This window comes from Adiantum capillus-veneris, chromosome 21, assembly GCF_014529385.1.
Source record: "Adiantum capillus-veneris isolate H3 chromosome 21, ASM1452938v2, whole genome shotgun sequence".
Lineage (NCBI taxonomy): Eukaryota > Viridiplantae > Streptophyta > Polypodiopsida > Polypodiales > Pteridaceae > Adiantum > Adiantum capillus-veneris.
In genome coordinates this window covers 10792667-10808097 of record NC_140951.1, presented here as the reverse complement: position 1 = coordinate 10808097, position 15431 = coordinate 10792667, and the positions used below count along the sequence as shown (strand labels likewise).

General features: G+C 43.1%; 1 long non-coding RNA gene across 1 annotated transcript; it reads right to left on the bottom strand.

Annotated features, from left to right (window-relative positions):
* Window positions 1–12131: 12131 nt before the first annotated feature.
* LOC147430542 (uncharacterized) lies at window positions 12132–14220 on the bottom strand. Its single transcript, XR_015185733.1, has 3 exons — window positions 14043–14220; window positions 13838–13884; window positions 12132–12585 (listed from the first exon to the last, which is right to left on the bottom strand). It is a non-coding gene; the product is annotated as an uncharacterized LOC147430542 (long non-coding RNA).
* Between the last annotated feature and the right edge of the window lie 1211 nt (window positions 14221–15431).

The window sequence follows — 15431 nt, the reverse complement described above, 5'->3', positions numbered from 1 at the left end:
TCGCCAACACACGAAACCTGTTATTTTTGGTCGAGACTGTCCGCATTGAACTTTCTAGGCAAAACGAGTGTGCCACTTTGATACACTTGACATTTGTACATTCCTTAAGAAAATTAAACATGCTTTAATGTGTTAAAACATGCAACGGTGCCACGTCCCCAGCCTCGCCTGCCTAGCAAGGTATGTACACGCCTACAACCATGGCATCCATTTTTGCATATATCACACTTTGTACATTGTAGCATTTGGTCCCACACATCATAAACATTAAGAGTGAGGTAGATATTCTTATTTTCACATTATGCACATGCCATAGCACGACACCGTATCCTTGTTTTCTGTAGACATGAATTGCATGGTTATCTTGTTCTTCTGCACGATGGTCAAAAAGCTCATAAAGCGAGCTCTCAAATTGGCGATGATTGGGCTGAAGATTTTTCTTCTGTAGGTGAAGAAGTCAGTATTATATAGAATGATTTTGCAAAGGTCTGCATGTAATATGAGGATAAGAACACTATCATGGCATAGAATCCATGGAGCACTTCTTCTAAAGGTTGCCCTGATAAATCATAGTACGAACCTTGATTGCCTTCGATGATGAAGAACATCCAGGCCGCATCTATCTACTCGGCGCGATGGAAGGTCTGTAGGCAGGTGAATAGCATCTTTGAAATCTTGACCATCATAATATCGGCCAAGTCTGGTATTCCACGAGAAAGCTGGATAGTTGATGATAGGCTCTCCACCATGTAGTCTTGTGAGCTTGCCATTTGGTGGTGGTGGGAACCTAGGGTAGTTGAGCCATGTTGGCCGCTTCCGTTGTATGATGGAATGATGCTAGTAGCCAACTGCAGACTCTTGGAACTGGATACTACACAGGATCTTGCTTGATACTTGGTGGTGCATTCGTGTACAATATGAGATACTTGGGGTGTCGATTCAACCAGATTTCCCACCACTTGGGATGTACCATTGTAGGGTTGGTGGCTAGATTCTTGAGTAGCCTCTCTTTTATTTGCAGCACTTTGAATTTGATAAGTGGGTAGGGAAGAGCTTGTTGATGCCTATCCTCATTGACATTTGCTGGTGTGAGGAGATTGACAATGATAGAGTGCAGGATCCTTTCCTCCCACTTCATGGCCTCTTTTCAAACATGCTCAGTTTCCTCTTCTACTTGCTTCTTCAGTAAGGCTTCTTCATCGGTAGTAGTCAGGCTTTTTGTGGGAGCCGAGGGGCCAGCTTCCTCATAAGGGATCACAAGCTCAGGAAGATTTCCTTCTGGAGTTCTTGCATCTTCTAAATTCATAAATTGCAGAGCATCAGTATTCCCATTGTCGTTTTCGATTGATCTTCTCCTGATGTGGAGGCTTGAGATCTAGCAGCCTCTTGAGCTTGGCTAAGCTCCGCCTTAAGCTGTGCAATTTCCTTTTGGTATCTCTCTTCTTTTTGCATGAACCCTATAGAGAGTTCTTGGTGTTGTATCTGCTCCAGCTTTACTTCCATCTCAATCTCTTTAATCCGTTGCTCGAATGCTTTGTAAGCCTCATCCGTGCTTTGCAGTGTAGCCACGGTGGGGTTATCTTTAAGATGGTTGAGTAACTAATTCTGCTCTTGGCAAAGGCACTCAGACTGGGCTATCTGAGCATTTGCAATATTAAGTTGGACTTGCAGTCGTTGAACATATGAGGTGGACTTTTGTAGAGCATTGGTTACCTCTTTGATTTGATGCCCTTGTTGCTGGTTTTTTTTCCTTAAGGCCTCTAATTCCTTTTCAAATTTTGTTGTCATCTCTTTCAATTTTTTGCTTGTTGTATCCGTGGCCTCTTGATATGCTTCATTAAAGGATTTGGCTATTTCAAGCCTCTCATTTGTGAACTCTAGATGTTGATGTAGGTGATGAAGTTGTTGATGTCGAGCATAAATTTCATCTTTCATCCTGTCCACTGCTTCATGAGCATACTTGGAAAACTCATCTATGTCTTCCAAGCTCTCTAAGAAATTTAATCTCACAACTAGGAGTATTTTGGGAAATTTGGAAAATTTCAAGGGTATTTAGGGAATGATGACAAAATATTTGAGTATGTTGGGAATTTTTCAAATTTAAGGGATATTTTGAGCATTTAACCAAATTAAAGGGGTATTTTGGTAATTTTTGCTTGTGAAATTAATTTTTTCTCGAACTCTGGCTCAAAAGCAACGCAGATTCCATGCTTATGTCTGGAAAAAAAAGGGGAGGGTTGGACCATCGTCTGCGCGCGCGGATGATGGGGGCTCCAGTCCTCCCCTTTTTTTGCCTACCACCCTGCTCACTATCTCACACGGGCATGGGCTGGATGGGATCAATGGCCTACGCCTATTTCTCAGAGCGGGTGTGATCTGAGCCGTCCGATGCGGTTTGTGTAAGTTCGAGAAAATAGGTAAATTCGGATGCAGCAAAACTTGTAAATTTGGGCGCCCACCTCCCTCCCCCACTCTCCTCCCCCGGAATCAAACCCAGAACATCACCTTTGCAAGCCTATCACCTTAACCACCTCACCTGCACGTGCTGGTTGAAAGCATTGGGAGAAGGGCTTCTGTTATGATGAACCCGTCGTTGTGTAAATTCGGGTCAATTTAGTAAATTCGGGCAAACTGGTAAATTCGGACGCGCCGCAACATCGAACGTCCCACGATGCACCCGCTCCGAGTAATAGACGTGGGCCATTGATCCCATCCAACCCATGCCAGTGTGAGATAGTGTTGAGGGCCTACCACCAGCTTATTTATTAGGCAGACTGATTTTTTTTGGAACATGGCTCAAAAGAAACACTGATTCCATGCAAATGTCTGAAGAAAGAAAGGGGAGGACTGGAGTCTCCCCATCGTCTGTGCTGTTAATCTGTCGAGCAGATCGGCTTTTGCTACTGCAAAGCATCTGCTGTAGATTAGGTGCAAGCTCGCTATAGGAGCGCACCCAGATTTTGAGACCTAGAACCGCTTAATCTCCTCTGGAGCGGCAGAGCACACACACACACACACACACACACACACGCAAAGCTAGAACCCCTCCCCCCCCTTCCGAAGGTCGCCATGGTAGTAGTGATCTGACCCAAAGCCCCACCATGTGCTTCTACGTATAGATCTAGCTATCAACGAAAACCCCAGCACATTTGCAAAGATGAACTCTTTTCTCGAACAACTTGCTCACTCTCTCTCTCTCTCTCTCTCTCTCACACACACACACACACACACACACACACACACACACACACACAGGCAGTGGCAATGGTGGAAGGGGTTGCAGCTCTCTCTCTCACTCTGATCTCACACACACACACACACACACAGGCAGTGGTGATGGTGGAAGGGGTTGCAACTCTCTTTGATCTGCTCCAGGGTTGCTTCCTCTTTTGGTTTCACTAGATCCCAAGGTGAAATCATAGCTCTTCTCAACAATTGAATAGCCTAGCTTTGCCTTTGCTCAATTCTCCCATATCTCCATGGGAGAGTCGAGCTTCCGCATCATCGACTTTGACATGGTATCAGAGCTGCTCCTTGACCTTGGGCGAGCAAGGCGGCTTGGAGAAGAGGAAAAGCATCGTTTTGGAGCTTCGTGCTTGCGTTTTTTTTTTTTGGAGCATTCCAAAAAAGCAAGCAGATAGGCGTCCTCTCTTCTTCCTACGAGCGGTAAGGGAAAGAGGCAGCGTTGAAAAACGTTGTGTGCAACGATAAGGCCAAGAAGTGCAGGCACAAGTTCAACTTACAACATATTGAGACGCCATCCCCTGAGTGAATAGCTTCGACGTGAGCATAGTGATATGCAATTGTGGCATTCAGCCTTGGACAATTTTGAAGGCCTATCTAGTGCTAAATTTTGAGGGCTGGTTCCCAAGATCTAGCATCCATCGTCCGCAATGGAAAGCTTATCCACCAATACTTAGTTAGTAGCCTATGCTCACCCAAATGTCTCGAGGAAGCATTCATTTTGTTTGGCCCTAGACTTTGAAGTCAAAAGCAAATGTATGAGCTCGCTAGAGGACAACGTCACATACAAGCTTGACAAAGATGGCGGTACCAGTACTTAGTTAGCTGCCTCGGTACCCATGAGGTACGACAATAATTGTTCTAATTGTGACACGATGCTTTGTTTGGCTTGGGAGTTTGAAGCCAAAGGCATAGCAGGAACTCACAGATAGACAAAGAAAAAGGCAAGTTGAGCAGAGATTCTGGTGATAAAGATTTGACCAAGGAGATCGACATGACTCACATGATAGTGATCATAATGGCCACAACACCAGATTTCTAGTCAAAGGTAGTTGCTGCCACTAGCTCAGCCAAAGAGAGGCTTGTCAATGGCAGAGATCATTAATTTGGACCCTTGTGTTAGAGTTGAAGTTATTGGTGTTTGATCCCGTAGGTCGGAGTTCAATGCACATGTGATCAAGCAACACTTACAATTGTAATGCCTTCTTGATAATGTAGTGCAACATCGATGCTTTGCTGGAGAAGGCAATCAAGGACATGAATTTCATCGAACTATGACAGAACATACTGAAATATGGAATGGCGCCAACAAAGAGCAGGTAATTCATGATCATCTAGAGAATGATGTGGTGATCCACAGTGTGTCTTCTTGCCACATTAGCTACACTTGCACGGATGGTGCATTATATGATGAGATAGTCATGCAAAGTTCCTGGAATGCAACCGGTGGTGCAGTTGGGTGGTGGAGATAGGTGGCCATGAAGGGAATTGTCCTCTCTTTGAGGACCTCAGTCAGCCTCAACATAAGTTAGTAGAGGTACAAGTTCAAGAGAAGTGTTTTGTAAGATCGTTCATGCACAAAATTACAAATGGTGGCAAAGTCGTGAAATCCAATGATAACAGCAAATCGGAGGTCGACTTGTCAAATCCAAAGCAAACGAATAGTTTCAAAGCCGGCCTGCTCTAAGTAGGTAGTTTCAACACCCTTCCTATCACGTCAATGGTGAATCACAAAGAAGAGAAACAAAGAGACCTCCCCCGAGCTTAACATTTCTAGGAGTGCTCCGTCAAAGGTGACACACAACTCCAAAGAGACATCACGAAAGCCTGCTTTTACCCATGTCAAGAATTTGTCCTTGTCCCTGCCGACCCGCAAAGGAGCGTCTCCTCCTCCACCAAGAACATGGCTAACTTCTGCACTGAATGCAAAGCAAAAGTCGAAGGTGCTATGTGCTTTATCGGCAACGATGAACATGTGTCCACTTGCACATCCTCCCAGAATGTTGTCCGGCTTTGTAAGAATATCAAATGTGCAAATAATAATCCTAAGTTTGTGGCCTCTTTGGCTGCTATCACTACAACCCCCAAGAAATCTCCAATATCGGCGACATTCGCTTCCTCGGCCCCTGCATCTCCAAATGGAATATTTGGCTGCCACATTGCCACAACAGGAAGGGGATGATGTTGATTGTCGTGAGTCTAACATGAAAGGAAAAATGTCATGTGCGCACTTCACTTGTGCCATGTGGACACACTTCTACCATAGTCTAATGTCAGTCTTAGCGTAGGACCTAGCCTGGCACTTTGTGAGCCTCTAGAAGGACGTGCATGCCCAGGCCGATCACAGTTGCATACCCTCTCTTGCACAATCAGCTAGCATGAGTATTTTTCAGAGCATTGAACACCTTTTGCCAAAGTACACATTTTTCAATTATTTATTAATAAGTGACTTTTGTTGGAAAAGTAGGTAGAAAAATTTGCCAAAGAGCTATAAAAGAAACCATTGGGCACTTAGTAGAAGCAGAAGAAGCAGGGACACAAGGAGGCACGCACCCAACAGTCAGGCAGCACCTCAGCAGGAGCCCTAGTGTTTCTCAAGAAGAAGAAGAGCTAGATAAGCCTGGTGTATCCAGATTTCAGCAGATCAGCTTGGCGTTTTTAGATTTTAGCACAGACAGCCTAGCGTTTGTAGATTCAACCCAGACAACTTGGTGTTTTTACTTTTAAGCCCTTAACATCTCAGATCCCACCTTATCCAGTAGTAGCAGATCCTTGTTGCAAGTGCCACCTTGTTGCAGATCAGCCAATAGACAGTTTTCAGCCCAAAACAACCCTAGCATTTTGCAATTCAGCCAGATCAGCCAGTGTTTTGCATTCTTAGTCATAGACTTGGCGGTTGTAGATTCAAGCCGCAGTACCGCAGTAGTAGCAAATCCCCAGCAAAGCATCTAGCGTTTTCAGTTTTCAGTCGTCGTCGTCGTCGTCGTCATTTTCATCGCAGCCCCTATCTTGACGACAACACCTTCATCATCATCATCACAGATCCCTATCTTGAGGACGACACTTTGTTATCGTCATCGCAGATCCCTATCTTGAGGACGACACCTTCATCGCCATCATCGTAGATCCTGGACTTGACGAGACGACGTCATCATCGTCATCATTGCAGTCTCCATCATTATCGTCAGTATAGTCGTCATCAAGTACCACAACATCATTACCCCTTAGCATCAGCGTCCAGTCATTGTAGTAGCATTTGTGCAAGAATAAAGAAAGTACTTGCTCTGGCAGCAGAGCAAGGGGGCCCTTAAGGGTTGGGACCCGACATCCCTGTGTCGTCTCTTTTCTCTCTTTCTTTCAGTTCAAGTCTCTCAAGTGAAGGAAAGTATCCCTTGTGTTTGTGTGCGGAGTACTAGATCTGAGCAAAATCCTTATTCTCCTTCGCTGCACTTGACTTTGGTATCAGAGCTCTGTGTGTGCTTCGACTTCGCAAATCAAGGAAAGAATCATCAAGTACCAAGAAACCCAAGAAACCCAAGAACCCCAAGAACCCAAGGAACCTCTCCTAGTTTTTTTCCTAAAGAATCTTTGAGTCCCGACCATGGACTTACCAGATCTCGTCTTCATTGCCATGTCTTTGAAGGAAGATCGACATCGGATACACGAGAACCCAGATCTTGAGTATCAACATCTCCTAGCCTTGTATGCGGATATGGAAGGAGTCGGAGACAGGATTCCTTACCTCTTCTGCATTTGCTTGCATTTGCATTCGCATTCGCATGTAGTGTGCATCCATTTCCCTCGTCATTGAACCTTTGGAAAGGACTCCGGAACCAAACCTCAGTCTATCAACACCGGTAATGTTTACACCACAGTCAGTGTTCGAGGAAAAGCTCTTGCTACAGCAGGCAAATTCAGCACTATCTGGTATAGAGCCCAAGCTGATATTTGGCAATCGTAGTAAGGTTGGACAGTGACCCTTACACGGTGTTTGCATTGCCAGCAGTACCCATAGCACCCGCAGTACCATCAGTCCCTCGTTTTGGAGGAATCTGCATTGGTTTGTGCATCCACATCATCAGAAGCATTCACGAGTCAGCATCATAAGTACAAATAGAAGTTTGGCAGTTGTGCCTCACTTTTAACGGGGGGGATGTCACATGTGCACTTCACTTGCACCATCACGTGGACATGCTTCTGCCATAGTCTAGTGTCAGTCTTAGCGTAGGACCTAGCTTGTCACTTTGTGAGCCTCTAGCAGAACGTGCATCCAGGCCAGTCATAATTGCATACAGTTAGCATGAGCATTTTTCAGAGCATTGAACCCTTTCTACCAAAGTACAATTTTTCATTTATTTATTAATAAGTGAATTTTGTTGGAAAAGTAGGTACGAAAAATTGCTAAAGAGATATAAAAGAAACCATTGGACACTCAATAGAAGCAAAAGAAGTAGGGATACAAGGAGACAGGCACCCAACAGTCAAGCAGCACCTCAGCAAGAGCCCTAGCGTTTCTCAAAAAGAAGAAGACCCAGATCATCCTGGCGTGTCCAGATTTCAGCAGATCAACCTGGCGTTTTCAGATTTCAGTAGGCAGCCTAGTGTTTGTAGATTCAACCCAGATAGCCTAGCGTTTTTGTTTTCCAGCCCTTAACCTCGTTACAGATCCGACCCAATCTAGTAGCAGATTCTTGCCGCAAGTGCCACCTTGTTGCAGATCTACCAGTAGATAGTTTTTAACCCAAAACAACCCTCGCGATTTGCAATTCAGCTTGATTAGCCAGCGTTTTGCATTTTCAACCATAATTCAACTTTGCAGTTTGCAGACCCAGGCTGCAGTATCGCAACAGTAGTAGCAGATCCCTAGCTGAGCATCTAGCGGTTTCAGTTTTCAACCACTGACATTGTCATCGTCATTGTCATCGTCGCAGTCCCTATCTTGACGACGACAACTTCGTCGCCATCATCACAGATCATGGACTTGATGACGACATCATCGTCGTCATCACACTCTCCATCGTCGTCATCAGCATCATTGTCGTAGTCGACATAGTCGTCATCAAGTACCACAGCATCAATACCCCTTAGCATCAACAATCAGTCATTGTAGTAGCATTTGTGTAAGAATAAAGAAAGTACTTGCTCTGGCAACTGAGCAAGGGGACTCTTAAGGGTTGGGACTTGACATCCCTATGTTGTCTCTTTTATCTCTCTTCTCTATTTTCTTTGAATTCAGTTCAATCTCTCAAGTGAAGCAAAGTATCCCTTGTGTTTGTGTGCAAAGTACTAGATCCGAGCAAAATCCTTATTCTCTTTTGTTGCACTTGACAGAAACTTTCAAGCTTGATTAGAGCCTCTTACACAATCACAAATCTTGGATCATTTTGCTGTAGTTATTAGCCTATGACTATTGGTAATTCCTATAATGAGCGACTCGAAATTCAGAGCATAAATATGGGCAATACAACTTCATAGCTCAAGATATGGAGTCCACCGCTCCTTTGGCTCTGATATCGTCCATGGAACGGCTCTATAGCTTAGGATCTCTCAATGAGGGCCAAGGGCTTTCAACAAAGTTCGAACTTTGGAAACTTCTTTATAGAAAATGTTCCTCGTCAACTTGGGCCTTTGGTTGCTTGTAACCATCATTGCCATGTTATCGACACTGGACGTTTTCTATAGGCCTCGATATATACTGACAAAAAAGAGCAAAGTATTTCCAACAAGAGGAGGACCATTTGACCCTTTTGACAGCCTCTACGAGACACAAAAGCTCGAAACCTTCGCAAAAATGTCATTAGTCTTTCCCTCTATCTTGGTGTTGCTCACCATGATACTATGTATGTTAATTATTTCATTTGAAAGCTAATGTTACTCTTTTTGTTTGTTTCTAATGTTGACCTCATGCCCTTTGTGCCAAAGCAAACAAACAATCACTGCATTCACAACATTCTTTGCAAATTTGCAAGTGGAAATCTCTCCAAAGTGACCAACAAATTGGACAGTGGTAACCTCTCTAAAGCGACTAGCAAATCTTTACATCGATAAGTATTAAAGGTATGTAATTGCATCCAAACTTTCATATGTATGCATTTTCTTGAGATGCACACTAGACTATGGGCCACAACACAACTTCCGTTCTTTACAATTCTTAGAGAGACACAATGCATTAGGGAAAGTTTAAACTCAAATTTGGTCCTTTTAGCGCAACAAAGAAAATGTTGTGTGAGCAATGGATGGTGGGCTATCGTTAACGGTAGCTCAGATTTTTTTTGTTTCTATCTCAAATTTTCACTTATTTAGTGTTCTTGCTCACTTCCAACCTACTCCCAAGAATCTTTCCCAATCAAGAAATTGGATCTAAACTTCCAAGCATGCAAGCTGTGCTTGTTCAGTTTCTCAACAAAAGTTGGCATCAATTCCATCGGCTTAAGAGATGTTTGAGCAAAAAACCTGCATGCATCCATCACAACCTAGACCTCAATATGTTTACACACACCTAGTAGAATGCTTCACACTACTATACAATAACTATGAAAATTAAAATACCAACTGAGCTCCCTACAAAAACTTGAACCCTTCCATTAAAAATCCATATTGGAGGCTAGAATGCACCTGAAAATAAAATTTGGTTAGATAGTCATAGTCCAAAGGACTATATAAAGAAGTGAATAGAATCCGAAACCATAGAATCTTCCACAAAAGATGACAAAGCTGAAGATTGTTGCCGATGTCTTCCAAGAATTCCAACGGTGAGTGGAGAATGTAGTGCCAAGATATACGAATGAGAATGAAGAAACCCTTACTCTCATGTATTTATTTTGTTGCTCTTGCAGCTTGCCACTTAGAGGTCCTTAGCCACAACTAGGCTGTGATACCATGTAAAAGAAAGAGAAGAGAGAGCTTGAGCTCTTGCAACCAAATACACACACAATAGAGAGCAAACACTCTTAAGATGGAGGTTGAGAGATGCTTCTTTTTCTTCACTATGGAAAACGATGATAAGATTTACAAAACAATAATTGTAAATAAAACGTAATAAGAAATTATGTATAACAGTTACCTTTGACTTCACTATGAAAAATGATGATAAGATTTACAAAACATTAATTGTAAATACAACATAATAAGAGATTATGTATAACAATTACTATGAAACTGCTAGAGAATGGCCCGTCAAGATAAGTGCCCATCACCCTTGGTAGGTAGATTAAGGCAGCGAAGTCGAACTAAAGTATTATCCTCATGTCAACTATTTTGTGAGAGTGATAAATGTAGGTAAGAAGTCATCTAGGTGTACCATATGTTGAGCTTGATATCTCCCCATATTCGGCTTCCTGTAGGAACCAATATCCAACCACCTACTTGCTAGGAGGAAAAGATGAAAACTTTGGAAAATTCTCCACTAGGAAAAAGTTCTTGTTGTAGATGATTTGCATGTCAATCAACTTGCTTCATTGAGGTGGGAGAGCAGGTTGGGCCCACCCAATGCACTTGGAGTTACAATAGGTTTGCTTATACACTTGATATCAACAAAACCACTCCATCCTCCACTCGGATTACCCTTTGACAAATTGTTTAGTAAACAACTTGGCAAGATCACATGGAAATTCATACCCACTCTTCTAATGGGAGTGGAAATGGACCATCTCCCAATCCTCCAATTTGTATGCAATCTTCAGCTTTAGATTGAGAGTTCTATAGCATCCTTCTCTAGCATGTAGACGTGAAGATTCTTTAGTACATCTACAAGTTGAGCACTCTTTGTGATATAGAATTGGCCACAACCAATTTTTCAAAAGATGTCTTGATAAATTTTCATGGTTTAGTCTCTTCATTATCTTGTCCGTCCACTTTAGCACATATATTTCTACCTAGATCAGGCATTTCTACATGAGATATAGTAGTAGATCGAGTGGCAATTTTGTATCTTGGAGCCTCTTCTATGACTGCCGTGCTTCACTTGCCATTTTTCTTCTTGTTATGCTAGTTGCAACTCTGCTTGCTTGGTCTTTTCCTCTTTCAGCCTTAGATTGTTTGAGAGCTTGCAATTGGTGACAAAGGATCTCATTTCTCAGAGCCAATCACTCTTCTTCTTCTTCTTCATTGTTAGCCCTCAACAATACTTTCTTCTCCTCTAGTTGCTATTGAAGCTTTTGAGTTCTAGCCAATGAACTTGAGTGTGTCGTTGATGCTTGAGGTCAGATCTCTCTCTCTCTATGTATGAGAAGAGATTTCCTTCATGAGAGCATCTTGTGTCAATTGTAAGTTCATTTGAAGTGGCATAACATCCTCTTCAGTCAATTCCTTAGCTTCATTTACTAATGCTAGTAGACATTTCGACCTTGCATCAACTTATTAGCTAGCTGGAGTCTTTCATTTCAAATCAATTTAACTTTTCTTTTTAGGGGATGACATATACACAAGAAGATTTAGAAATTTTCTCATGTGGGAAAATGGAGTTTTTTTCAGTGTTTTCCATACAATGCATAACATCATTAGCGTCTGTTCAAGAGGCACCACATACCTAGCTACGATTGGGGGTAGGGAACCACCGGCCCCGCCAATGGTCCCTTGCCCCCAATCGTACCTAGCCAAGTATGCATTGCCTCCCTCATAGAAGCTCATGATGTTGAGGTAAGTCACAATGTGAGAATTATAGTGAGAATCTGTCCAAAACTTCTTGTGATAGGATATTACCACACATGTAAATAATTGATTCCTCTCATAGGCTGAGTTTTGCCTTTCCAAAACATTAACTCTCTCTCTCTCTCTCTCTCTCTCTCTCTCTCTCTATGTAGGCACATGTACAAATACACAATCGCACTTGCATGCAACACACACTTACATACATCTTCTATCACATGTGCTGGAAGGAGATTTCAATGGTATTGCTCACTACAGTAGAATTTCGGATTAAGTCTTAAGGACATGCAACAAGGTGGCTCTCTTTTGAGAACACTTGTTAGTGTTGTGGAGTTCTATTGCCCAAATGTGAGATGTTTGAGCATCTGAGAAGTAGAACTTGTGCCTCCATCAACAACAAGGTTGAGGCCACTTACAAACTTGGAATTGTCAGAGGCAAGCTAAAGAGCGGCACATGCAATATCTAATGTTGATAAAGAGTGACCTACAAGATTATGGTTCTTGTCAAAGATCTCTTGGGCACCCTCTCTGGTTAATAATGGATTGGAGAGAGCTTCGCGGAAGAAGCTCACTGTAAGAGGGGTGGCCAGTGCACTTGGTGACACACAATTTACTGACCCAAATCACTACAAGCTGCCCTCATTATCCCAAGAACCGCATGCTTTGACACTATGTATGCCACTGCTGCAATACCACCTGAAATTGATAAAGGTTTAAACAGTTTAAAGTGCTTGAAAGAGCAAATTCAATTATTTCTCTCAGGTTTTTAAATAGTATCTATAGTGAGACAACCCTCTTCCCAATTAAATAGTATCTACCAATCCTCTTCCCAATTATAGAGGCATTCGACTTACGTCCAAACATTGTCTAGAGGCTCTCTTACTAAATAAGACCGTGATTCAGCAGTGCAAGAAACTTGTAGAGAAATAGCCTCTACATCATATGCACTAACAAAGAAATCACAAGAGTATTTGAAAGGAAACATAGCCAATATCACAAGAAGTTTTGGACAAATTCTCACAATAATTCCCACATTGTGACTTACCTCAACATCAGGAGCTTCTGTTCGGGAGGCACTGCATACCTAGCTAGGTACGATTGGGGGTAGGGGACCGCCGGCCCGGTGGCCGGGCCGGCGGTCCCCTGCCCCCAATCGTACCTAGCTAGGTATGCAATGCCTCCCGAACAGATGCTCCTGATGTTATGCATTGTATGAAAAACACTGAAAAAGACTCCGTTCACCGGGCCGGCGGTCCCCTACCCCCAATCGTACCTAGCTAGGTATGCAGTGCCTCTCAAATAGACGCTCTTGATGTTATGCATTGTATGAAAAAACACTGAAACGGACTCCGTTTTCCTACATGAGAAAAATTCTAAATCTTCTTGTGAATTTGATCAAGCTGTATCAGAATATGATAGCTAGCAATATGAAGCATAATGAGTGGATGTGTCTTATTAACGGCAAAAAAAAAGGTGTGTGTATATGTGTCTTGAATGTCTGCTAGTACCACCACTGCCCCGTTCTCGACAAACACGCGAACTGTTCTCTCACCTACAAGCAAAAGGTGAAATTAAGGTGAAAACTCCGACATTTTGAGAGCACAAATATAGGTTAAAAAAACACACTTTCACAAACTGTCATAAAAATTTCCCTTCTTGGAGGAGTTTAGAATGCCATTAGATCAAATTAAAAACTTGGATGGACCAAAGCTACAAAGGTTGGGGCTTCATAAAGACGCGATGAAACAATTCAAGAGTACTGTTTTGTGAAAAGAGTGGTAGATATTTGAATGCCTCATCTTATGCCAAAATCTCACATCTTATGGATAATTTCTTATCGATGCTAATTTCGTCGGAAGCAAAGCCAAAGCGACAAAGATTGAGGCATGAAGAAGTTGTGAGAAAGGATAAAGATGAAGAGTGAGTCTTCTTATGACTTATGACTTACCGATGCCACTGGCTCCACCTGTTACTATGGCTACCTTCCCCTCAAGCCTACACACACACACACACACAGTCAAACACTTGACGTTAAGAATGGTGGTGAATGGGTCGACCGGCGGGAGGGGGGGAGTGTGTTGCTTGAACCCAGCTCGCAGAGAAACATGAAGCTGTAGCTTGCATAGTGGGCTCACATGAAGGAGGATACTTGCCTTCCAGGGGCGGAGGACTGCAGGTTGCTGCCTTGCGATGCCATCTCTCTCTCTCTCTCTCTCTCTCTCTTACACTTACACACACACACACACACACACACACGATCGCAATGAAGAGTCTTCACGTATATATTTTTCTGCCTGGTTTTGGAGAGACCACTAGATAGGAAATAGGGTACCCACCCACCGTGACCCACGGCAAAATGAAGAGAGAGAAAGCAGTACCTGGGTACTTTAAAGTTTTGAGAGAGAGAGAGAGAGAGAGAGAGAGAGAGAGAGGTGAGTATACTGAGTACTCATGTCACTAGTAGAGAGAGAGAGAGAGAGAGAGAGAGAGAGAGAGAGAGAGAGACAAAACGCAGATCATTTGAGATTTGAAACATGCCACTTTTTTTTCCATCAAAACTTTAAGAGCTTAGAGGGCCTGCCCATAAAGCAGATAAAGCAGCCTCTATAGAAAAGGGCCTCTAGAGTAAGAAGGCCCACTAGCGAAAGTATTGCGACCCGTCACCCCATACACAAGTTGTTGTAACCACTGTCTGGTTGAGAAGGCGACTGATCCAGGTTTACAATAGCATTGCAGAGACCTAGTCATTGTTGATAGCCAGTTTCATAGGCGGTTTGTGCAAAATGAAGAGAGCGGAAGCAGTACTTGGATGTTGAGAGAGAGAGAGAGAGAGAGAGAGAGAGAGATAGATAGATTCATTGTCATCCTCGGAGGTCACATATGGGGGTTTTCAGAGAGGTACATATCAGTTAAGGACTGAGGGTCCATTGGAAAGAAGAAGAGGCAAAAGGAAATAGTAGATCCTAAGGGGGGTCAGGAGATGGAGGCGCTGGTTTAGGAGTTCGAAATTCCTAGATGATGGCTTTACTGCCTCGATAGACAACCCATTTACCTTGTTTACGAGCTTCTGCATCTTCTTGAGCTCGCTTACCTTGAGCTTGAGTTGATTTGGGGTCAATTCCTCGGCAATCCAAAGTGTTCTTCCCATGAGGAGGCGAGATTGTTGTAGTAGCTTCATTCGCGTTTCCTTGTCCTTGAATGTAAGAATACATTGTTTAGGTGGCACTGGTTTGTTCGTATCGTTGATCCAAGAGATAGAATTAGACTCAATGTGAATTGGTTGGAGAATATCATTGAGCTTGGTGATGGCTTCTTCGAGTGTGTCTTCCTCGGTGCACCATGGGTCTTTTCCTGCTTGGTTTTGGAGAGACCAGATAGGGTACCCACCGATGGAAAAATGAAGAGAGAGAAAACAGTACTTGGGTACTTTAAAGTTGAGAGAGAGAGAGAGAGAGAGAGAGAGAGAGAGAGAGAGAGAGAGAGGTGGCTATAGCTACTAGTAGACTCATGTCCTTTACACACCCATTCTGGTACATTTGAGA